Genomic DNA, 9692 nt, shown 5'->3' with positions numbered 1-9692 from the left:
GCCCCTCTGCCCTTCACAGTCCCCATGTGTAAAGAGGAACAACACCCCTCCTTGCAGAGCTGGAGAGGAGGAGCGAGCTACTGGTGCAGTACCGGGTTCACAGGACCCTCCCTGAGCAGAGCTGTGGTAATGGAAGCAGTGGCTCCGGGGGCCCAAAGCTCTCACCCCTGACACCAAATACCCTCCGTGCAGCACAAAGGAGTGAGGTCATCCAGAGTGTTTACCGATGTCCCGGAGAAGGTTCCAACACTGGGTTCTCATGGTGGGGTTCCACAGGCTCGCACCCCGTGTGAAACCTGGGCGCAAGCCTGCGGGTTTTCCTAGATGCTCCTTTTGAAAGATCCCCCTGTGTCTCTTGCTTCAATGGCCTTAATCATTTATTTATTCATTATAAGGAGTGTGACGGTTAATTTTATGTGTCAACTCCACTGGGGTGTCTGGATATTTGGTTAAACATAATTCTGGGTGTTTTCTGCATGAGATTAACATCTAAATGGGTAGACTGAATGAGGCAGACGGCCTGCTCACTGTGGGTGGGCCTCATCCAGTCCATGGAGGCCTGAGTAGAGGACAAAGCCAAGGAAGGGAGGCTTCCCTCTCTGCCTGACCGTCTCTGAGCTGGGGGCACGGCCTTCGGCTGCCTTCAGGGGCAGACTCAGATGGAACCCACACCCCAGCTCCCAGGTCTCCAGTGTGCCCACTGCAGGTCAGGGACTTCCCAGCCTCTAGTCACGTGAGCCAATTCCTTATAACAAACCTCTACTTGTATATTCTTTTTTTTTTTTTTAAGATTTTATTTATTTATTTGACAGAGATAGAGACAGCCAGCGAGAGAGGGAACACAAGCAGGGGGAGTGGGAGAGGAAGAAGCAGGCTCACAGTGGAGGAGCCTGATGTGGGGCTCGATCCCAGATCGCCGGGATCACGCCCTGAGCCGAAGGCAGACACTTAACCGCTGTGCCACCCAGGCGCCCCTACTTGTATATTCTATCAACCCTGTTTCTCTGGAGAACCCTGACTAATACAGAGCAGTAATCCATATTAATTTTAAATACTTAGGATACCAAAAAAGCTATGAAAAAAATCACCTATAATCTTGATTCTCAAAAATCACTAGGGACAATTGCGCAATGTCATGATATGCAGCTTCATAATCCACTTTCTTTCACATTGTGACATTTTTGAGAATATGCTTTTTAAAACATTATTGTTTTTCAAACAATAAATACTTCTTATTTTTTTTAAAAAGTGATACAGAAAAAAACCCAGGAATGTAAATATCCTGACTCTAATCAGCTCAAAGCAAAACAAGGTGGCACCCAGAGAATAACTTTCTACGCATGACTAAACATAGAAGAATAGGAAAAAAATTACAAACATGGGATTATAATATGTATGCAATTTTTAAGTAAAATTGTCAAATTTAATTTTCTGGAATCTAATAGAAGAAAATGGAGTGAGTCAATTTCAGGAGTTTCTGTACATCGAATAAATTTTCTTCATAAGAGAAATTCATTTCCAAATGACACTCTGAAGACAGAAAAACGCGTATTGTTGCGGCTACAGGAAGCAGGAGTCAGGATTCTGTTTTGCGAATCTCAGGAAATAACTGGCTGCCCAAGTAGAAAGACATTTTTCAAAAGAGACCTGGTAGCTCATCAACTCTCAGTTTGTTCTCGGTTATTAAGAGTCTTTTACGGTTTGCTTCTTTCTCTTTTTTTAATCTTATTTTATTTATCCCTCTCTTGCCCTATGTTCATCTGTTTCGTTTCTTAAATTCCACATATGGGCGAGATCATAGGATAATTGTCTTTCTCTCACTGACTCATTTCACTTAGCGTAATACCCAGTACTTCCAACCATGTCATTGCAAATGGCAAGACTTCATTCTTTTTTATGGCTGAATTATTTGTATGTATATATACAGACACACACACCACATCTTCTTTATCCATTCATCTGTAGATGGACTTCTGGGCTCTTTCCATAGTTTGGCTATGGTGGACATTGCTGCTATGAACACTGGGGTGCAGGTGCCCCTTTGAATCACTATGTTTGTATCCTTTGGATAAATACCTAGTAGTGCAATTGCTGGATCACAAGATAGCTCTATTTTGAACTTTTTGAGGAACCTCCCTACTGTTTTCCAGAGTGGCTGCACCAGTTTGCATTTCCACCAGCAGAGCAAGAGGGCTCCCCTTTCTCTACATCCTTGCCAACATCTGCTGTTTCTTGGGTTATTGATAATAGTCATTCTGACAGGTGTGAGGTGACATCTCATTGTGGTTTTGATTTGCTTTTCCCTGATGATGAGTGATGTTGAGCATCTTTTCATGGGTCTGTGGGCCATTTCTGTGTCTTCTTTGGAAAAGTGCCTCTCCGCGTCTTCTGCCCACTTCTTATCAGTTCCTTTATTTTGAGATATGAATACCACCTACATTGTGTGACTAGGAGAGCTACATGAGGTGATGTGGAGCCCCAACACATCGAGTGCCCGATGACCTTAAGGACTGGGTACGATGGGTTGAGTTTTGCCCCCCAAAGTCCTTATGTTGAAGCCCTGACTCTAGGACCTCAGAATGTGACCGTGCTTGGAGATGGAGTCTTTACCGAGGTGGTTGAGTTAAAATGAAGTGTCAGGCTGGGCCCTAATCTAGTGCGACTGGTGTCCTTATAAGCAGAGGAGATCAGAACATGGGCACACATAGAGGGGTGACCACGTGAGGACCCAGGGAAGACGACGTATCCATGCCCAGAACAGAGGTCAGGCATGTTAAATTAGCATCTGTCTCCTGGAGCCCTGGGTGCTGGACAGTGAGCATGGTTCCACAACAGGCCACAGAGAAATCGAAATAGAGAAGTTTATCACAGAACCTGGAGGAGGCGCTTGCCTAGGGAGGCCCTAGGGAGCTCAAGGCAGGTGCAGGCAGAGAGCAGAAGACCTGGGGCTCCTGCCTTTACCAGGGCTCTCCTGGTCTCCAGCTTGCCAAGTGCAGATCTTGGGATTGGTCAGCCTCCGTAGTCAGGTGAGTCAGCTCCTCTAATAAATCTCTTTCTATAAATAAACTCCATTGGTTCTGTTTCTCTGGACAACCCAGACTAACAAGCATTTTCTTTATACAACTGATCATTGTAAATTCTTTCTCAGCCCCTTTGAGATGTATGTAAATCTTTTTTAAAGCCTCTTGCCTGTGTTACAACACAGGAATGTCCTTCTCGAGGACCTGGGAGCCATCTCTCTGAAATGAAATGCCGCGGAAGGTAGCATGCAATCCCCCAGTCCCTGTGGGGGTGGGTGCCCCATCTCCTAGTTGGACAGCTACCGGCCGTCGCAAAGACAGGAGAAGTCCACGTTTCCTTTGGGTAAAGCCAATTAGCAAACACAGGCAGTCTTGGGTCCCTGTCAGCCAGCGCTTGAAGAATCCCGTCCTTTGTCTCAGAGGAGCTGCGTCCTCTCTCCGCTGTTGTGGTAGCTCTGCATTGAGTCGTCCCTACCTCTTTCACCTTCTCCAGAGCTGTTTTGGCTTTGGGAGTGCCCACACCTCTGCTCATACAGGCTACTCCGGCCTGTGGTCTGCTCCTCACCGGCCTGCACACGCTCAGACCCCGACTGCAGGGGAAGACCAAGAAGGCGGGCAGCGTGGGCCCCACACACGCAGTGGGTGTGCAGTGACACACCCAGGAGCCCCGTGCGTCAGGGCCCTGCCTCCTGGCTTCCCGCATCCCCCCAGGTCTGTCCTCAGACACAGAAACAGGTGCGGCCACATCCTGAGGCACATGGATTCAGTTGCTCCCCAAACCAAATTTCTATAGAAAGTAAGTCTCCGGGTGCCGGGGTGGCTCAGTCGTTAAGCGTCTGCCTTTGGCTCAGGGCGTGATCCCAGAGTCCTGGGATCGAGCCCCACATCGGGCTCCCTGCTCCGCTGGGAGGCTGCTTCTTCCTCTCCCACTCCCCCTGCTTGTGTTCCCTCTCTCGCTGGCTGTCTCTCTCTCTCTGTCAAATAAATAAATAAAATCTTAAAAAAAAAACAAAAAAAAGGAAAAAGAAAGTAAGTCTCTAAGGAAATGCAAGCATTTACTTGTTTCCACAGGTCCACAATGAGATGACCTTACGGACAGGATGTGGGCCCACTTCTCGGACTTTTCCTGTTCGTGTATCTTTCTTCCTATGTCCTAAAACAGGAAAATTCTAACATGTACCTCAATTTCCCACTTACACAGCTAGCTTCTGCTAGAAAATGTCTGCTCGTAGAGGGAAAACAAAAACCCCAAACCTCTCCTGAATTTTAAGCACAGCCCTGAGCAGTGATCCTCAGCCTTTCGTGGTAACTGTGGAAGGCGCAGGTGTGAGAAGCCTGATCTTGACCTGTAATGCTTCATCCTTCTCTCCCTTGTCATCCTTGGGAGGACTCAGGAGACAAGGGAAGGCCTCACCTGGGCTCCAGCCACAGCGAGGGGGGTGTGGGGGAGGGGCACAGGAATCCCACCAGAACTGCAGGGAAGCGACAGGCTGGTGTTCTCATTTTTGCTGTTTCGAAATTGCCTGTTGGGAGTTGGGCAGGCCTCTCTGGAAGCAGAGAAGAAGGCCGCTCTTGCCCTGTGTTTGGGCCTCTCAGTGCCCAGCAGGGGGCCTCGGCCCCTTGGCAACCCCCCAGGGAGAGGCCCAGCCCTGCAGTGAAGCTCCAGGAGCAGGCTCAAGGTCTGGAGCGTGCAGCTCTCATCCACTTGCTGAACTGTGTGCTTTTGTTCTTTCAAGTACTTCCTCTAATCGAGCTGCCTGGAGATGCGCTTGTCAAAGGAGCTAGAAATAGAAGCCTCTTAGAAACCCCGCTGGATTCCTGGTGAGAGAGGCCTGAGAGAGAGCAGACCACGTGCACACACCAGCAGGTGGGCCCGGTTCTCACGCTCTTCCCCCCCGTTGAGGCTTCTCTCTCAAGGACCCTGAAAGGACCACTTTAGAATCCTTGAGGGGATTCCCAGTAAACCTTTGGCTTTGGGCTCCCGTTGCTAAGCTGCGTGCCTTTTGTGGTAGCCAGACGTCAGCCATTTCTCGCTGTTCCAAGTGCTGAGTGGTGACCGCTTAGAAGTTGGGTCCAAAGAAAACACGGTAGAAGTTCCTGGAAAGATTTGCATCAATCATCATATGAAGGAGGGGCTGACCTCCCAGACACTAGAAGTGTGCTCCAGTTGTGTTCTGTACAAGAAGTGGCTTTCGTTAGGGTCTCCACGCTGTGGTACGGAACGATGCGACGCCCTCTAGGATGGAGGATCGGGCTGTTCGCGTAACACAAGCATGTGCAGAAGTGGTGGTTAGGGAGTCAGCGTGGCTAACACATCCTTCGGGGGTGAAGGGTAAGGAGCCTCGTCTGCGTTCGATAGCACTCTGTCCCTGGAGGCTGGGTTCGGGCCTTCACGATTCAGGAAGGTGAACACAGCGCGCGGACCTGGAAGACCTCAGGAGTAGCCGTGGCGCTCCACACCGCCCACTCTTCCTCAGCAGCTTCCCACCCGTGGTCAGAACGACCTCACGCCCCGGCCTTGTTCCCCGGGTGCCTGCCTGATGTTCCCAGCCTCTCCAGCACTGCGGGGCACACAGCCCTCCACGGGCCTCCTCCCCTCCCAGCCCTCCTCCTCTGAATGTGCTACCACGGCTGGGCCACGCTTCATTATTCACTCTCCGTCAGGGCGCTGGTTAATTTCTTGTGTGGACTTGACTGGGCCGCAGTCCCCCATATTTGGTTGGACAGTATTCCAGATGTTTCTGTGAAGGTATTTGGTAAATGAGGTTAACGTTCAAATTAGCAGACTTTAAAGTAGAGGAAATTCTGTAATGTGGGTGGGACTCATCCAATCAGTTTCAGGTCTTAAGAAAAGACTAAAGCTCCCTGAGAAGAGGGAGATCTGCCTCCAGATGGCCTTCAGACTCAAGACTGCAACATTAAGGCTTCCCCGGGTCTCCAGCCCGCCAGCCCACCCTGCAGATTTTAGACCATTCTCCATAATCGTGTGAGCCAATTCCTCAAATAAATCTCTCCCACTTGCACTCTCCCTTCTTGCCTCCCTCCCTCTCTCTTGTTTTGTGTCGCACACTCACACACAGTGTTGGTTCTTTCTCTCTGGAGAAGCCTGTCTGATACGGCTTTCCATACTCACCTCATCTGAAGACAGCGGCCCACACAGAGGGCTTTGCCAATGTCCTTCGTGAGCATTTCTGCGGCCCGGGTCTCAGCATGTGTGGGCCCTGGACTGGCCTGAGGCCTGAACTCCAGGCAGGAGCAGGGAAGGCTCTATGTTGCCGGGGCCTGGGTGGGCGTTCCCAGCACAACCCCCAGTGCAGACACAGAGCACCTGTGGAGCAGAGGGGGCGTGAAGTATGTGCTGTTCCTTTTAACCGCATCCACACAGACGTAATGATTTTAAGGCATAATATTTGGAAGTTAATTCCCACATTACTATTTTGGGGAACTTGAGCAGGGGATCATGAGAACTGGAATTAGGGGCTAGCTCATGAATAATTGAAGTTCCTCTAATCAGTCATTAATACATTAATAATTATGACATGAATACCTCGTAAAAAACTGGAGTTACTCCCTGGTGTCAAGCCCTATCGGCGCCTTCCCTGCTTTCTGTCCTGTTTTGTCAACTTCACCCGCTGCCTGTTCTCCCACCTCCCGCAGCACCTGGACTTGGGCCTTCTTGGGCCGGCCCACTGACACAACATCTGCTACCACATCGGGGTTGTCCATGTGTTTGTCTAAATGCTGAATCCCAGGGTGGAAATCAGCACACAGCAATTGTGTTGACCATGTAAGAAGGGGTCGTCAGAAACCCAAGTGAAGTCATTTCCCAGAGCACCACTGCGTGTCCATGTCATGATAGCGACATCTACCCCTGAAATCTCAGTGGCTCCCAGAATGATCTTTTATGAATACGATCCCAATCACCGTTTTGTTTTGTTAAGATTTTATTTATTTAAGAGAGAAAGAAAGTAAGAGTGGGGAGAAGAGGGAGAAGCAGGCTCCCCTCTGAGCAAGGAGCCTGATGTGGGGCTCCATCTCTGGACCCTGGGATCATGACCTGAGCTGAATGCAGATGCTTAACCGACTGAACCACCCAGGCACCCCAATCCCAATCAACGTTCAGGCCACACACGCAGCCACCAGCCTGAGTTGTCCAGACCACACGTCACTGTCCCAGTTCAAACCTGATAGAAACATGTGAACCCATCGTATCTTGACTGCAGCACACCCTCTTCTTAAGCATGAAATTCACTTTTCTTGTTATACTGAGTCCTTGGCCGGATTCTGCTCAAGGAAAAGAAACGCAATGTTAAAAATCTTCCATCGACACTGAGCGCCATGCTTTTCTGCCTGTAACTGGATGTGCCACCACCAAGAGCAGACATATTTGCCTCCATTTCTCTAACACGTTTGCCAAATATTATACGACCGTCACAGGCTCTCCGCTGACGAACACCCTGGATCACTAATTCAACCAGCCCTGGTTGGGAGTTACTCTCTGTCATAAACAATAGGGCACACCATCTGCTGTGCCCTTCGTATTAAAGGATTTGCCTTTAAACCATCAATAGCTCCATACAGCTCCGTGTCCAACCCAGAATCAAAGCAAGAGCTCGTTCCACAACAATTTTTGAGAATGGAGTTCTGTTTTCTTTTGCACTTAATGGCTACGACCTATTTGATGTGCACACGAGGAGGCATGAACCTGACGCACAAGGAGGACGAGCCTTTTGAGGGTCCTACGAATGCACTCATGAACTTGGGCGTGCTGTGTACTGGTCAGCGTGCACCCTCTAACCCCTTTCCAGTGAGCCACAAGCCATGAACAAATGTGTAGCAGGCTCATGCAATTTTTACTTGGGGGACATTTTAAAACAATCCCTGACAGAACTAAGAAGCCACAGATATAAAAAGTCAGAGGAAATGAGGGAAAGGACAAAGAGACAGGAAGGGAGGGGGGACAGGTACACAGGGTGCCAAATGGCACCCAGACTTGCCTTCAGCTGTCCGAATCACCTACCCATCTTGGAAACAAAGCTTTCGTGGTAACTGGGATGTCTCTGCCTTTCAGAACTCCACAAATACCCATTGCGGCCCTATTCCTGGCGGTCAGGACGGATCAGCGCAGCCCCGGGTGTCTGCCCACACGCGTGGTCCAAGGTTCACATCGGCTCATCCGAGAGCTTCGTCCTTCTGATGACGAATGTCACTTCGACATAAAGGGGGTGAGTGTAGAATGCTTGGCAGCAGAATACGTTCCCATAGTCCATAAATGTGCAGTTTCATGGACTGTCTGATGCATTTTGACAAGAATGATCTGGGAGAGGGTTATGTGCCGGACGTTCTGCTCTTTTTGGAGAACCCTGGGGGCCTGGGGAAGGCTGCTCTTGTTCTGCCTCCGTGGGAGCAAACAGTGATGCTTTCAGGTAACAATGCAAATGTCAGAACAAATTTTAGTGCAGTCTGTAAGGGAGCATAAGGACAGAGAGGAGGAGCTGAGGGCAATTCGGCTTGGCACTGCTGCCGGGATCACTGTCCTTCTCCCCAGTAATGTCTACATTTTGAATCCCTTGTGGTAGATACAAAATACGGCCGCATTCTGGGAGTCTGCGTGGCGTGGATAAGCTAGCATCCAAATTCATGAAAGGAAGCGTGTAGAACACAGAGTCACTGGTTATAAAAGGAGCAGAGAGAGACAAAAGTGAAGGGGAAATCTGATGAAAAAAGGTTGGGGTTCATCATGGAAAGAGCCAGAGCAGGGCTTCCGACCTAGACAAATCTCTACGCCAGTGGTTCCCAAGCTTTGACATGCACCAGGATCTTGTGGCCTGAGAGCTACCAGATAAAAGGCAGAACTCCAGTCAAATGTGCATTTCAGAGAAGCAGTGAATCATTTTTAGTATAAGTATGTCCCATGCAAAAAAAAAAAGGGGGGGGTATACTTATACTAAAATATGATTCACTATTTCTATAAATTCGAGTTACACTGTGTGTCCTGTATTGTATTTTCTCTATCTGGCAAGCTCACCTAGAGAGCCTGTTCAAACACTGGTTTCTGAGTTTGATGGATCTGGGTGGAGCCCAAGAATCTGCAATTCTAACCCATTTCCTGGTGGTGCTGAGGCTGCTAGTCCGGGGATGCACTTTGAGAATTGCTGCCCCCAAAGCCCTCCTGGTGTAATGACAGTTCTGCGTCTCTCTGGCGGCACGCCCGCAGGAGGGATGCTCTGGGGACGTCAGCTGTGCCTCCTCTGCCGCTTCATCTCCTGCCTCCGCCGGGAGCGCAGAGCCCTCCGTTGTCAGGCAGAAGCGCCATGTGCTCCTGTGAACTAAGGAGCAAGGCTCGTTTTCTCACGTGGGCCCGGCCCATCCATACCCGCTCTGTCTGAAGTTCTCAGTTGGAAGCACAAGGCAGGCAGGGGGCTTGACGGAGCTGTAGCCCGTTAGACACGGTTCTGCATGCAGGGTGTGCGAGGGCATTCTCCCACTGCCTACCAGCTGATCCCATACTCAGAAACACACTCTGCTTTTCTACAAAAGGCATTAGTGCCCCATCAACATAGGTGATGCAGTTCTTGCTGAGCATGTTAAATTTACCAGCATCTTGCTCGTGGGAAGAACGTCTACACCAGACTCCCATTACGCTCGTTAGCCAAGGCACCCCACACGTGT

This window comes from Ursus americanus, chromosome 34 (genome assembly GCF_024610735.1).
Source record: "Ursus americanus isolate L20-20 chromosome 34, mUrsAme1.1.p, whole genome shotgun sequence".
NCBI classification, from domain to species: Eukaryota; Metazoa; Chordata; class Mammalia; order Carnivora; family Ursidae; genus Ursus; species Ursus americanus.
Note: the sequence above shows the minus strand (reverse complement) of the source record.